This window comes from Amphibalanus amphitrite, unplaced genomic scaffold, assembly GCF_019059575.1.
Source record: "Amphibalanus amphitrite isolate SeventyFive unplaced genomic scaffold, NRLGWU_Aamphi_draft 000572F_arrow, whole genome shotgun sequence".
Classification (NCBI taxonomy): domain Eukaryota; kingdom Metazoa; phylum Arthropoda; class Thecostraca; order Balanomorpha; family Balanidae; genus Amphibalanus; species Amphibalanus amphitrite.
The window spans coordinates 213475-229492 of NW_024882066.1; the positions used below are offsets into that span (position 1 = coordinate 213475).

General features: G+C 49.9%; 1 long non-coding RNA gene across 1 annotated transcript; it reads right to left on the bottom strand.

Moving 5' to 3' along the window:
• Positions 1–9213: 9213 nt before the first annotated feature.
• On the bottom strand, positions 9214–10403 carry LOC122394081. Its single transcript, XR_006258796.1, has 3 exons — positions 10208–10403; positions 9809–9953; positions 9214–9446 (listed from the first exon to the last, which is right to left on the bottom strand). It is a non-coding gene; the product is annotated as an uncharacterized LOC122394081 (long non-coding RNA).
• Between the last annotated feature and the right edge of the window lie 5615 nt (positions 10404–16018).

Here is a 16018-nt window from a genome sequence, read left to right on the forward strand (position 1 = left end):
TGGCGCGCCGTTTTTTAGCTATGGCGCAGCGAAAAAAGTGGGCCGACCCAGCAACTCGCGGGTCAACAGTCGACGACTTATGGCGCACCAATATTGATTTTGAGACCAACATTGTTTTCAAATAAAAACCGTTTGATACATATCGGAAATTGCTGTTTAAATATACTTTGTTTTCCGGGCCAATACCCCAACAAGTTCCACGCCACTCAAAACTCATCCACGTTTCTATTGCGTGCGCATGTTATGCGTTTTTTTTAACGTGAGGAGGTAAGAGGATTTTAGATGAGGTTGGAGCAGCCGCTGGGACAGACCCAATGAGTAAAGACCCAGGATTCGGGCCGAACGCACACAGTGAGGCACGGTTTGATAAGATGACATGTATGATGTATCAATACATCCAGCTGCTCAACATCCGTGCAGGTATACCTAGTCGTTAATGAGATAAATGATTCCAACGATGCATATAACAATGCACAACGAGTACAGCAATGTAACAATGCATAACAATGTACAAAAAAATTAGTTTGTACGCCGTTACGAGACGCAGCGACTGGCATTCCATTATGAGGTATCGGGCAGACTGTCAGGAATTCGTCTCATACGCCGCACCAATACGGCAGCGCAGCGTAGCGCACTGTAGCCTCCTGCCGCGAAACAGGGCTTAGGTGTTGCGACTCTGGCCGTGTATGAAACGTGGACTGTATTTGGACAAAACCTAAGATGGATAATTAAGTTCCAGCCTACTAACTATTCCAAGAATCAAGTAAAGGACCGCCATATATTGCGATTGCAAACACAATTAAATTCTACCCGTGCAAAACCACCGTCAAATGACAACCGTCGGAGTGAAAACAGCACTGGGCTGATCTTACCGGTACCCGATCCGCTATAAACACCACACGGGCTCAAATTTGGAGTCGACACTGAGTTGCACCGCGCTGCCAGCGTCCGCCAACTAGAGATCTGCACGGCTGCAATTTTCCACAGCCTAGCCGCCCCACAGCCGTGGCTCCACAGCCATGGCCGTCCACAGCTGTGGAAAACTGTGGACAGCCGGCCGGCAGCCGGCCGTGGGCAATTTTTCATGAAAATCAATTAATCTAAACATATGCGCCAATACAGTTACTTTCAAGTAAAATCTAAAAGTTAACACCTTTCCTGTCAAACACTTTGGAAAAGACATCAGCAGAATCATTACTTCAAAGACAGGCATTAGCTGAAACATCAAAAATAATTGATGATAAATGGTAGCACACAGACTAAGCGCAAACTGTGATTGAAAATGGATCACCAAGCCCAAGGAAAAGGTGTCTACCAATGATATTTGTTAATACTTTGAATTCACTCCTTCAATTAAAAATAATTAAGTGATATTATATTGTTGCCAACCCAAACCCTGATTATTTTTGTGGCATATTTTTATTTGCAGCACTGTGCAAACTACAAACTGCACACTTGCTGCAAGCAAACTCAATGTAAGTGCTGTGTAACGTTCCACTGTTTTCAAATTACTTTGAATGTAGAATGCATTATGCAATGATGATATAGATGGTTTGTTCGGGGTTTCGCCTTTACATCGGCACCATTTGACCATCACTGTCACGATTTGGTGATCAACATGATTACCCACAAAGTTGATGTAATGGTGCTGCTTTGGTGGTCGTTATATCTCATCCACAGGGGGCACTATTGGCCGTAGTGTCTAACGGTGGCGGCCATATTGCGCAGACCAGGAACCGGCTGCCGCCTGTGTTGAGGAATAGGGAATTCGGGACCTCGATTTACGTTTGCGGCCGCCGCATCCGTTACGTTCAAGTTACGTAGATACGGAACCCGGCATCTTACGCAGAATTGAGTGGGAAACACGATCGTATCTTCAGAATTCCTCAAACTCACTTGCCGGACCTACATTTGCCCCGGCCGAGGGGGTTGATTGAACCCACCTCGCTAATGCGCCGCTAATTAAACTAGAATTAAGCGGTAAAGTGGTCGTTTGCGTCAAAGTATAATGCAGAGTGACTGGTAGGAACCCACTGTAAAGGTCCCGGGTCAACCGGTGACCGCTGAGGTCAGGTCAAGTGATCTAAGGCACGGGTTCGGTTTTTGGTAAATAACTTCGCCAAAAATGGCCGTAGAGCCGCGATTTTGGCATCATCGTGTTCAGCTAGCTCAGGCGCATCCAGTGATATACTTTTTGTTCGGGTCAGGTCAACTTAGGGTGTTGACCTCAGGTCAAGGTCAGGTCAGCACCCCCAGGTCACGAAGTTGGTCGAAAGAGGTCATGTCGCATATCATTCGATTCGGCAGGTCTTCCTGAGTCCATTGGTGGCTTTCCCGACTCGCTAGCTCAATTTGATCGGGAGTTATTGAAGAAAAACTGTGACCCTTGTGACGTCACAAATGACGTCACGCAAGGGCAACAATGCAAATATGAAGCATAGGACCTTGCAAGGAGTGCATGAAATCATGATTCTATATGCTTGAGATAGTTTCAGATCATTCTCGGCGCCAAAATAGCAATTTTCATATTTCCCCATTGACTTATAAGGGTCTAACGTATTAGTTCCTTGTATCTGAGAATTTGTTAGGATTTCATCTTATTCTCCACTCAATTCTGCGTAAGATGCCGGGTTCCGTGTCCACATAGCTTGAACGTAACGGATGCAGCGACCGCAAACGTAAATCGAGGTCCCGAATTCCCTATTCCCCAACACAGGCGCCGGCCGCTTCCTGGTCTGCGCAACATGGCGGCACCGTTGGGCACCATCTGGCGGCCGATGCGCCTTCCACATTATAGAGTTCAGTGATCTCATCTCATGACTCCTGGATTATGTTACTGGTGGGCTTCATACTTGATATACATATATTGCACAAAATAAACGTCTTGATTATGCAAAGCCGTAAAGGTACCATCAGAGGTGCACAAATAGCCCAGCCTGTCTCCTACACGGTCTCCGATGGCTCCGGTTTGTCTCACCGATCATCCTTAGGTATATCCCAACATATCTATACTTTCAAGTAAAGCTGGTTATTTACATTACAGTTATTAATATTTACAGGACGTAAACGCTATTCCTGAAGTGTTTTTATTTCTGAAGCTATCCGCAGATATATCGTCATTTTTTTAAGAAGCCGACAGACATACGGTATGCGCTGATTTGGGCAAAGTGCGAGGCAGGACTTGGTACACCTCCACCTGAAATGCATACTGGTGGTGTATAAATAGACTAGAGTGAGGCGGTCTGGTTGTTGACTGTGTCTGGAAACACTGGAAAGTCAAGAACTACCCTCATAAAACCACCGGGACGCTCAATTAATTCCTCTCATCCAATGAGGGTTCAGTTCCACATGGACCAGACGGGCGTCCATCTGCCGTCCCATAGCGTCCCTCTCCCGTTTAGTGGGGCAGTTACTACTTGGCGGGCTGAAGGTGAAGTGACGTAACGCTGCAGTGTACGGTGCACATCAGTGTTTCTGTTAAGGAATATGAAACTTTAAGGAGTGTGTAACAAGTTTTTTTCCTGGATCAACATTACTTCATTTAGGTAAGAAAACATAATTTGAGGACGATTTTGCAATATTTGCTGATGGGACGAAGCCCATTAAATTGCTATGGAATACCTATCATATTGAGGACCACAAACGTTCAGAAAACGTTTTGACTGTAGGCTTTAAGAAGCGGCTTTAAATCCGTTTATAATCTGCATCGCTGACTACATCTATACTGCAATCTATACACATTTCACGTGCATCGCTAATCTCTTCGCTAATACAGATCCTGGTCTATTTTTTCTTGCTTAGCAAACCTCAGCTGTCTTGTAAAATTTTCACGACGCATTCATACATTACAGTTTAGAGGCAGATAAATCCGATATTCCTGTTTTCTGCGTGGCTCTGTGAGGTCGGTCCCTGCCATGGATGGTGCGAGACCGTCCATGCTGCCGATCGTTCGACGCGCTACTTTTATTGGGGGTTATATGACCGAAGGACATCGACGGCCGACGGAACTGCCTCGCCTGGCGGGGTCACCAATGTGGAACACGCTGCCGGTTTTTCCGAAGTAAAACTGGAGATTTGCTAGACAAAGTTAGACTAAGTGAAATTAATGTACTTAGCCATATGAAAGCAAATGTTTGACAGAAAGTAAGCGGCCATTTTGTCGCTGCTGGAGACAACTGCCGGAAAACTAACTGCATTCCCGCAACATCCAATTACTCATCGATACGTATCAAATGAAGCAGGGCAGATTACCATATTATTTTTCTTAGGATGTCGGAATATAACAACATGTTAAAATACCAAAAAGGTGCAATATCCTTGTTTATAACACAGCCTTTGTTCCGAGTCTGTGCCTTTGGATGGATCTCATGTGCTTAAAAAAATGCACTAAGTATCCATTTGAATTATTACTTATGCCAACATGAATGGTAGAAGAATAATCAATTGTAATTTGTTGTCAAGTCTAGATGTGTTTTCTCCACTGTCAATGACTGATTTCTTCTTGCTGAGCAATGCTTTGCAACCTATTAATTTCTATGCCAGTGGTGGCTCAAATATTGCTGTTATAGTTATGCAATGTGTAATCTTATATTGTTTAAATAAAGTTAGGCAAATTCAACTGAAATCATGACTGTAATATTTGAAATATGTCATCTGATTGACCTTCATCATACCAACATATAGCCTGGGCAAGGATTATGTCAAAAATGGCAAGGCAAGAGGAAAATAGAACAAGCCAGATTGTATTGCCACTCCTTTAGTCAGAGAATGAGGACAAGTTATAAGCAAAAAGCACAGATCACCTTGAAATCTTGAAATCAATGTCAAAGCCTACCTACCTGACAACTTGTATGGTCTCCCTCTTTTTAAAGTAATGCAATGCATTAGGTAGGTACATTGCTAGGTGTGAAATTTATGGAGAACTTCACAAACCCCATTACAAATCAGTTTTATAAGCATATGCTTCAAATTGCTATGCTTCCCACACTAACTGAAAGGTTTTTGAGCAAACTCATGAGCAAACTCCATGCCAGCATATCTTGTTATTGAGTAAACATGTTGACTACTTAACTGACCATTCCTTTTTCTATAATCATAGTAATTACAATTCTACACAGACCTGTAGGCAATTCATGACACATTTTCCACCCACAAAATTATTATATACACAACTGAACACAAAGCCTATGTTTAAAATAATCACATCTGTTGCATTTTTGCTGTATAGGTACCTGTCTATAAAAAAACATGAATAATTTGATGTTGTGAGCCTTGTGCCCAGATGAATGTTTGTGGTATTGGTGTTACAACAAGGAAATTGAAAATTTGTCATGCAGTTTAGGGAAGTTATACCTAGGTAATGTTCAAAATGTAGTGAGATGCCTTCAATTACTAAATCTCCAGTACATTGAAGAGCCATATATTCTTTTGAAGGAAATTATTAGGTACCTATTTACATTAGAGCTAGGTAGGTAGTTACCTGCGTGTTAGCATCTTTCAATGTTGTTCTTTATCAATCAGAATGAATGGAAAATTAAAAAATAAGTAGAAGTGATCAGATAGGATAGGTAAAGCAATTTCACAATTCAGTTGACTTTCAGTTTCAGTTCTCATCAAGCCAATTAGGTTGGGTACCTACCTACTTACCAGCACCTCCATAATCGCTCCCCAAAATGCCCCCTGCCACGAACCTCTTATGAAGAGTTTATAGAAGTGCAGGCTGCAGATTTCCGGCCCATGCAGAGTTTTCAGTTCTTTGGCAATTCCTTAACTCCACTTGGAGCTCACAACCTTCTATTACCACACCATCACATCACAAAATATAATGTGAAAGTCCTTATACACTTTGCTTACACTGCACAAGACACACATCCACAGCACAGTACAGCAACGGAAGCGAGCTGTTCACTGTTACAATTATCTTTCAAATTCAACTGACACCAATAGCTGGTTACCACGCAACGCGCTAGCAAATGGCGTCAGCTTGTCCCACGAATGGCGGTTGCTATGGAAACCAGCTGACGAAACTTTACCAGAACCCATTTTCGAACAGGAGTTTTGTTAAGGCGCCCCAAGAATTTGTGCGCCGTTTTTCGAAACATGCCCACCACTTTCGCAGTTTTTCATCCTACATTTTACCTACACGGTGTCTCATGAGACACAATGTTAATCCAATGGGAACTGTCTCGTGGGTGTCTCATGGAGGAGATTTGTAGGAACTGTTTTTGAAGACACGTAAAGAAATGTAATGACCAAATGCCGTTGACAGCTGATTGTACCGACCAATTGCTACCAGTTAGCTGTTTTTATAGTCATTTTGTACAGAAAACACAAACTGAAATCTGTCTCGCGGCTACCCTCTTCGGCTCTTTCCTGTCTCCTACATTGTAGGTAGAGATTGCAATCCCGGGATCGGGATCCCGGAATCCCGGCGGGATTTTAATCCCGATCCCGATCCCGAAATTCCGCCAATCCCGGGATCCCAAAAAATCAGTTTTTTTCACCATAAAAAGAATGCAGCCGCTGCACGAGTCTTGTTTACACTGTTCATGGTTTAGTGACATAAAGCAGAGAAACTATTTAGCTGGCACCCCGTACCGGCCGTCCACAATTGACCGTGTTGGTAGCTCCCGGGTATCACCCACAGCGGATAAGCCGCTTAAATGTGTACGAAAAAGGGTCCCGAACGTCAAAAAATTGCAGCATCAGTGCAGCAACATATCTATCAGGATCACGGATCGTGGAGTTAAGCGATTCTGACTCTTCCGTCCGTGGCCGGAACAAAAGAGGTCATCAAGACAGTGTTTGAGCTCGTGTCGCAGAAAGATGCCACAGATGTCACGCAAGTGACGGCAGAGCTCACTGATTCAAACGTTGAAGACGGTAGAGTGGAGCTCTCCCAGTCAGTGACTCTGCCCTCAAAGCGACTTTGGAGCAAAATCTGAGAGACATTAGTGATGAAAGCGGAACCGGAAGGTGAAGTGACCAATCGACGTCTTGAAAACATTGTGAAATAGGGAGCTGCCAAATTTTGCGTACACTGGTCGCGAGTTTTAAAATAGACAGACCTACCAGCAATGGCTTAAAACTGTCGCGTTCATACGAGTAGCGTAGACGAAGAGTGAGTGAGGCGTGGATGTGCTGGAACCCGTCTGAATGACGAGATAGTAAACGCACTGGTCGGCGCACAGTTTTATTAAGGCCAATTGGAGAAATACTAATCAAATCGAAACGTTTCTTTCGCAAATTCAATCGTGTTTATTGCAAATGACATGGTCTAAGGATGGCTTTTGGTTGCCTCTTTGTTTGTGGTAAGCTAAAAGACGCAAAATATGTCAGTAGGAAATTATTCTTACGACCTATAGTGACAAGACCGGGATCCCGGGATCCCGGGATCCCGAAAGAAAAACTTTCGGGATCCCGGGATTGTCAAAACGTTCCGGGATTGCAATCTCTAATTGTAGGCAAGTAGGAAGGTTTGTGCACCTCGGGGTACCATTACAACCTCACTAAATGTAAATTCTATCTCATTTTGGATTAGGGCTTGTATATTTGAGGCGCATGGCGCGCATCAGCGCACCAGAACCGTCGAAATTTGGAAGCAAATAGGATATGGAAGCCAATGAAGGAAAAACTTCCGAACGAAGGCGCGTCTATATCATAACATGCAGTAGTCCAAATGGCAAATGCACTTGTTTCCACAGATTACCTATTGTTGGCTGTGACTATCACCATGATTTGGGGCCCTGGGCCTGCTGCGACTTTTGACAATAGGACTTGTTTAAAAATATTTCCCTTTCCTTCTATCATGCAATAAAACAATGCAAAGTTAAACAATTAACATTTAACAAAGTATATTATCAAATCAACTCTAGGAAGTGGCAGAGCATTGGGCAAGTTCGAGCACATAGTCGCTAGGCAACTCCACATGCTATGAAAGCACAACGTTGTGTAGCACTCAGTAGTGCCCTTTACCCGTAATGGCCTGAGATCTCTAGATTAAACAATAGACACGATAGCCGGCATAAGACATATCTAACAGTTATCAGGTACGAAATCATTTAAAATCACGTAAAAACCCGAGGGTAGGGTGTACAGCCGCGAAACGACTCAGAGTTCAAAATCACAGTTGTGTCACGTCGATCCGGTAGGGGAGAGTGGGGTAATTTGGCCGCTTTTTTAGAAAACGATGTAACTAAAAATCGCAACACATTTCTGCATTTTCTCAACGCTGACAGGTGTGGCATACATTTTACTTTCTTGGACAGTAAACTTGAAATGATAGAGTAACTACTTATATTGAAATTGTGACGTATTACAAAGGTCTGCAAGGCGGCCAAATTGCCCCACTAGCAGGGTTATTTGGCCGGGGGTGTGGGGCAATTTGGCCGGTGTTAGTTTGAGGCCATGATTTTTGTTATAGGCGAGTCAGCTTCACATTCAGCAATGACGCGTGTCCTACGACGCATTTGAAGCATTTTGGAGGTTGACTCAGCCGTCACAGGGGTCGAAAATAGTCTAAATAGCGGCTCTAGATGCGATGACAGTTTTTTACGAATAGCTTTTGGAGTAATCAAGGTAGGCCAAAACTAAAAGTACCATCGTAATTCTCTCGTCATTCCGCATCAAAACATGTATGTGTTGACCTCGAGAGGTCAAGGTCAAAGGTTGGCTTCAGGTCACGTTACCTCTGGTCGCTTGACCTGAAGGTTACGTGAGTTCAAGGTCATCATGTATATCATTCGATGCGCCTTGACGAGCGGAACACAATAATACCATTTGCGCGGCTGTATCTTTTTTCTGTAAGTATTCATGAGCAAAAAAGTGTTAGGTAACCTTTGATGACGTCACATGCCCTTACAGCTGTCCAATAGGAAATATGGCATCAAGGTAGTCAAAGTTGGTCATGAATTATGTCCTTTATGGTATAATTGACCATGACAACTCGGCCGTCCCAGCATAGTAACTCTGAGCGCACCGGCCAAGTTGCCCCGCTAGTCCCGGCCAAATAACCCCACATTGCCATTCTGAAATTTTTTGTCTATAAAGTCGACATGGCTGTACAAAACTAGATGAATTTGCTCTTGGAACCGCTGAACACCCTCAAAAATGGCGCTATAATGTTGGAATTCGCTTACAGCCCAAATACTACATGTTATACAAATTTTTAAACGGAAGTAAAAGTTACCATTTTCTAACGAAATTCACCTTTTATTAATTTTGAACAAAACTAAGAGAGGGAAAGTTTTGACATTTGTTCTCAAGTTAGTTCTGCCGACGACAAATGAATAGGGACTAAAGTTATTTCATTCACTTTTATCAGCTTTCGTACAGGTGGGGGCGGCCAATTTACACCACCGGCCAAATTACCCCACTCTCCCCTACTCTACAACGTTGAAACTGGGTCTGCACTCTGCTCTGCTTCCAGCAGCGGCTCAGGTCTGGCTCTGTCGGGCGGGGAAAGAGAAAGTTATTCACATGCATCAATGTAAAGCCATGGCCTTGTTCCACGTTCGCTGCCAGCACGCGAGTCAAAATGGGTTTCCATGGAGTCATCAACAAACTCATATATCCAGCATTACTCGCGAAATGCACTGGCAGCGTGCTGCTATCGGCCGTGAAACAGGGCCCATGTGTCAGAAACGTCCTATGCTGAAGCATCCTCGTCACGGCCTTCAGCACGTCACACATATCATTTCTAACAGAGTAGGATACCACTAACTACCAAGTTATGATAACTCACAGCGGCCACACACAGTGACTGGTAAAAAACTGCTTTCAGACTAAGAGCTATCACCCTCAAACCTACCTCACGTCTCACGTCGGTGCACACTGCACACCATGGAGGAAGAGGATATCATCCACGGATGACGGTAGCAGCCTCGTCCTCCTGTCCTCCACCACGCGTCCGGCGACAGAGAAGGCTCTCTCTGACGGTGTGCTAGACGCTGGCACTGCAAAGCCGGGCTTTTGTCACAATGTTGAATAAACCAGCATTTGTTACAAGATAACTTGATGCTTATAATCACTTTCAGTAGCTTATGCTAGAAACCACCGAAGCACTCAGACCGCAGGATCCCATTGCCACGGCACCAGCACTTAAAAAGCCACGGTCAATAGCACAGTGCACACAATACACATCAAATGATGAAAAGTGGAAACGCAGACTAACTACAAACATTACTGAGTCCGTTCCATAACTACCTACCAGCCAGGAGACGCCTTGCGACGCGGCACAGCCGCGGGAACTGGGCTTTCGTGGTCGGTGACGCCCAGTACGCCAGGATGGTGGTGAGGTGGCTGAGTGCGGTCCTGGCTCGCGGAGGTAGCTCTCGACCTCCGTCCGAGCCGACCGGTCGCCTGACGTCACATCATGACTGGCAGACTGCGGCTCGGCGAAGCAGAAGAAGCAGTGCTGCAGAACGGTAACGGCAGCGACCGTCAGTGGGTATAATGCGCATGGGGCCGTGCATTCACGTAAGAGCTACGGTAACTGGTTTAAGGCATAAGGCCACAAGCCGCATGGGGCACACAACGTGAAACACGCAACAGCCAATAAGTGCATAATGCTATTTCAAACCCATTATTTTCCCTACAAAGTACAGCATTCAATCATGTGTTCATTTGAACTACAAAGTTTAGTTTCAAGTACGAGAATTAAGCGGAAATCAACCTGTGCACTTACTGCCGAGCTGGTGCTGGCCTGGGTGCGGTTGGACGTCGATGGCTCGAGCACAGGCTGAGGCTCGTCCTCATCAGACGAGATTGTCGCACACGCTGGCTCCGCCTCCTGATCCGCTGCTGCGGCTGTGAGGTCCTTCCTTCCTTCCTTGCCAGCTTAGGCCGGGTCCCGCGGGGCCCGGCCCGTCTCCACCAGGAAGTCTGCGATGAGGTCAGCTTCGGTGGAGAATATCTCCCCCAGCGTCGGCAGGGGGCCCCACCGGCGGGTCCGAGGCCCCTGGTGTGCGGGGCAGTCCATCAGCAGGTGCGGGACCGAGTCCGGCTCGCCGCAGTCGACGCACGCGTCGGACTCGGCCAGTCCGAGTCGGTGCCGGGTGTCTCCTGTCAGGGGCGAACATCCCACCCGGAGCTGCGCCACGGTCACCGACGCTCGGCAGTCCAGTCTGTCGTGCCCGGGCGTCGGGTCGGGGTGCGGGTGGCTGCGTCGTCGCATCACACATCGCCCGCGCCCGGCGGGCCACCGCGGCTCTCGCCGACCACAGGTCCACGGGGATCTGGTCCTGTCTGCGCGAGCTCCCGATCGCTGCCAGACGGTCCGCCTCCTCGTTCTCCGGCAGGCCCGCGTGGCCGGGCACCCACTGCAAGTGGAGCCTGTGGCGTGAACGAGTGATGGTGTCTAGCAGGTTCCTGATCTCCGCTACCAGAGCCGACTGGGAGTCCGCCGTGTCTTGTAGCGACTGGATGGCTGCGCGCGAGTCGCAGCAGAGGAGGAGCATACTCGGCCGGTCAGGCAGGTCGCCCGCGGCCTCGGCCAGCGCCTCGCGGATGGCCACGAGTTCGGCCCGGGTGCTGCTGCACACCTTCCCGGCCGCTACCGTTAGCTGTACGGTGCGGGACTCCTGGTGGAAGATCAGCAGGGCTCCCCCTCCGCCGTCGTGCGTGCCGCCCCCAGCCGAACCGTCGGTCCAGATGGACACGTCGGGCTGCGGGAGAGACGCCAGCGTCGTCTCCGCTGCAGCTCTTCTCGCTTCCGGTGGGTCTGTGCGCGAGGTAGGCACCGTCAGAGAGGTCGATGTAGTCAGGCTTGTGGTGTCCGGTAGGACAGGCGGTGTCAGGGCCAGCGGCTCCGCTGGGAGCTCCGCTATGCCCGCCTCGCTCGCCATCCAGGCAGCAACTCGCCGCACGCAGGGTTTTGCATCCAGCACGACGTCCTCATCGCACGGCAGGGGAGGGCCGGAGTTTGTGCCGGCTTGCTGTACCTCTCGAATCCAGGCTTCATGGGCTCTGTACTTCAGTCTCGGTGGGACCTCCCGATCAATCACCTCCTTTGCCGGGTCGTCGGGAGGGAGCCTCTTCAGTCTCTGGGCTTCGTTCGAGGAGAGTTTCTTGGCTCGTACCGTGAGGGGTTCCAGCTGTGCCTCGGCGAGCAGTGCGTCTCGTCTGGTCGGGCGGATGCAGCCCGTGATGATACGGGCGCATGCGTTTTGCTCCGCTTCCAGGGCCTGTCTAGAGGCCGGGGCGGCATGTGTCATGTAGACTGCCGAACCGTAGTCCGCCAGAGACCTGATATATCCTATATAGGCTGCTCGGAGTGTGCGGCGGTTGCAGCCGTAGCTGCGTCCGGCGAGGGCGGCTAGGCAGTTTCTGCGTCTGGCCATCGACTTCTTCAGTTGCTTGATGTGCTCACTGAAGGTGAGGCCGGCCGCCGTCCATCTTGAGTCCCAGAAAGGTTGGGTAGGTGACATGGTTGACGGGTCGGTTCTGGAGGCTCAGCTTGAGATGTACCTTTCCTCCGGCTTCGCGAGGGTCCAGAGAGAACGGGGTGGCCGAGCACTTCGATGCCGACAGCTGCACTTTCCACCGAGTACACCAGTCGGAGATTTCGTCCAGTGCTGGCTGGAGGGTCGCCTCGCACTGCGACAGCTTCCGTTCGGTGGCCCACAGGGCCACATCATCCGCGTACACAGAGATGTGTACTCCGGGTGGGGCCCGCGGGAGGATGTCGCTGGCGTAGATGTTCCAGAGCAGGGGGGCCAGTACGGAGCCCTGGGCCAGGCCCTGGGGGAACAGGCGGCTGTCCGAGATGGATGTCTCGGACAGCCGCCTGTTGGAGTCGCCGTTGGGCCAGACGCTCCGCGAGTTTCCCGATGCAGGAGAACAGGGAGACGGGCCGGTAGCTACCGGGGTCGCTGGCGGGCTTCCCCTTCTTGAGGATTGGTACGATAGTGGCTCGCCTCCAGGCTGCTGGGGTTTCGCCGGAGCGCCATGACGTGTTCAGGAGGTGGAGCAGCATCCTCTCCGCCGTCGGGCCCAGTTGTCTCAGCATCTCGTTGGACACCTCGTCCTGGCCGGGAGCGCTGCCTAGCTTCAGCTTGCCTATGGCGTTCTGTAGCTCTCTCCTGGAGAAAGGGGAGCACAGTCCTGTCTTCAGACCATTGCATTGGCAGGAGCCGGTGGCGCGTCTAGCCTCTTTGTTGATTTGTCGGTCAGCGTTTTTGTCCAGTTTGATCCGGGAGACCGCGGCGTATTCCTTGCTGAAGAGGTTCGCCTTTTGTTTGTCGGTAACGGCTGGGCCCGAGGGCGGGGTGGGGCCCCTCTGCTCTCGTTGGATGGACTCCTTAGGCTTGGGGATCCGTCTTCCGTCTAGGTTTCGAATGATTCTCCACAGGTCAGCGTCCGGTCTGAGGTTTTTCAGCGTCTCGTCCAGGTGGGCTCTCTTCTCGGCGGTGATCACTTTGTCGGCTTCGGCTCGCGCCTGCTGGTATGCCTCCATGTCGGCCCTGGTGCGGGATGGTTGCGTGGCCGTCCGGAGGGCTGCATCTCTCGCCTTCACTGCCTCTTCGCATTTATCGCTCCAGAAGGGGCCCTTCGCGCTTCTGCCGTTTCCAAACGGTATGTGTTTCCGTGCACTCGACGTGATGGCTTTCGTGATTTGTTGGTTGAGCTGGTTGATGGGGGTGTCCATGTTGATCTCGGACATCTTCTTTTCCAGGGACTCCCTGAATCCCGTCCAATCTGCTTTACGGAAGGAGAACTTCCCCCTGCCTCGGCGGGTCGGCGGCAGGTCGGCGGTCAGGGTGGTCCTGATCGGAAGGTGGTCGGACCCGAGGTTCGGCTGCGTGCTCCACTCCGCCGTCGCTCCGACATCAGCAGTGACCAGAGTGATGTCAGGAGTGGAGAGTCCGCCCGTGGCTGGGTTGACGCGGGTGTGAGAGCCGTCGTTGAGAATCAGCAAGCCAGAGTCCGTGGTCCACTCCTCGATCTGGAGGCCAAGATGTGAGGGACGCTGGTGGTGGTCCCACGAGTCGCTGTGGGCGTTTACGTCTCCCATGATGATGCTGCTGGTTGGGGGCGAAAGTCTGGTGAGCTCGAGTGACTGTTCTTGGGTTCCTTGTCCTTCCGTCCATCTGGCCGGTGGGCTGTATATGTTCACGATGTTTATGGTCCTGTCTGATGTGTGTATGGCTACGGCTCCGATGTAGGTCGAGCAGCCTCTCTCGGGTCGGTATGGTACCGGTAGTGGGTCGAAGGCGAGGTCGTTCCGGGTCAGGATCACCACGCCCCCCTTGGCCCGCTCCAGGCGCGTGCCGTCACGGTACGGGCCGAGCAGGGGCGGCGGGGGAGTGGTTCCCGTGTTGCGCTCGCGGCTCGGAGAGGCCACGCTCCTTCGCTCCGTCCCCGAGGGCTCCCCATCACGGTCGGGGGTCCACCGCCTGCTCCTGTTGGGCAGCAGAGATGGTGGCTCTGAACTGCTCGAGTCGGCGGAATGGTGGCCACAGCATCGTAGCCACGATGTGCTGCTCCCTTACTGCAAACTTCTCTTCAAAGAGTCGGGACAGCCTCTTTTTCACCGTTCGTGTGATGCTGTCGTCTCCTGCCTCCAGCTCCAGCTCTCGCCGGAGGCGCTCCTTCGTTTGGGCCACGACGTGGAGAGTCGGGTAGTTCTGACCGCTCAGCTTCTCCGTGGCGATCTCCAGTGGCGTGAGCACGGCGACCAGCCGCCTCATGATCGTCGGGTTGAGCGAGTCTATGAGCTCCACAACCTCCGGGCTGCCGAACGCAGGATGGACACTAGGGTGTCCCACCATACCAATATCCATATTTCGTTCGATCCACGTTTATTGCCGCATTCGTTAAGGTAAGAAACGACCACAATGAAAGAACTGGACGGTTTGCTCAAGATCTAGGGGTCCCACAAGTTGACATATTTCAGTAATGGGTACCCGGTACAGGTACACATTGGTGGTCACTCGGCAATAACAATATTCAAGCACAGAGTCCTTCAAACAAAGCGTTAACTAAGTCCCGACCTGTATGTAGGTCACTGTGTCACATTTGTCGCTCAGATCATCATTTCCTTTTTCGTTTTCTTTTGGATCAGCTTTCTATTCCCATGCACTGCCTTCAGCAGGAACTGCCGCTGCTCTTCTGTCGTTGTTGAACTCCTTGATCAATGCGATCGCTCGTTCTGCGTGATCATTGACGACCGCTAGATTTGACACGCGCTGCTTACCCACCTTATACGCGTCGTTTTCTTCCCACGACTGTACTGGTGTGCTCAGGAGGCTACTGTCCAAGTCCAGGGCCTCCAGCATCACTGTTGTCCGGGAGGTGACGAAATCCCACAGCCGTTTTCCCTGGAATGGCCCCGTGTTTTTCTTTTCGAGTCGCTTCAGTGCCTTTTTCTTCGCAGGCTTTCCGAGGTTGCTGACCATACACTCCTTCTCACACTGTGGGACTGCTTGGTCGAAGAGTGCCAGCCCGACCAGGGTCTCGGATATGTACCACAGATGGCGCTTCATGGCTTCCAGAGCTGCTTGCGCACACCTGCAGCTCCCCTCGCGTGCAAGTGCTTCCAGGTCCTGGAGGAACTCAAGGTCCACACGTGGTGCGAGATCCGCTCGCGACGCAAGAGCCCATGACCTCGAGTAGACCAGCGCCACGAAGAGACTGACGGATGTGATGCCTCTGAGTTCGTCTGACGTCATCTGGAACTGCCTCTGCAGCAGGAACAGTTTCAATGCATATATGCCCTTAGCCATCCATCTCGCATGATGGTGCGCTCCTGGTCTCTTCAGGGGGATCTCGTCTACGGTCGTCTCTCCCAGGAACAGGAGCACGAGCTGCAGCAGGCCCATGTCGTCCCCTATCTCCCTGTGTGTCCAAGTGCACAGATGACGTCACACGAAGGGGCGGAGTCGGGGGCGGAGCCTGGCGCAACGGCCGCCATATTTGAATTTGTTTTATTAGAATGTATTCTTTATTTTGGATTTCAGTCAATTGTTATCGATAGTTTTATGAAAGGTTAGCTGTAATATAGGATTTATCAAGAAAAAAC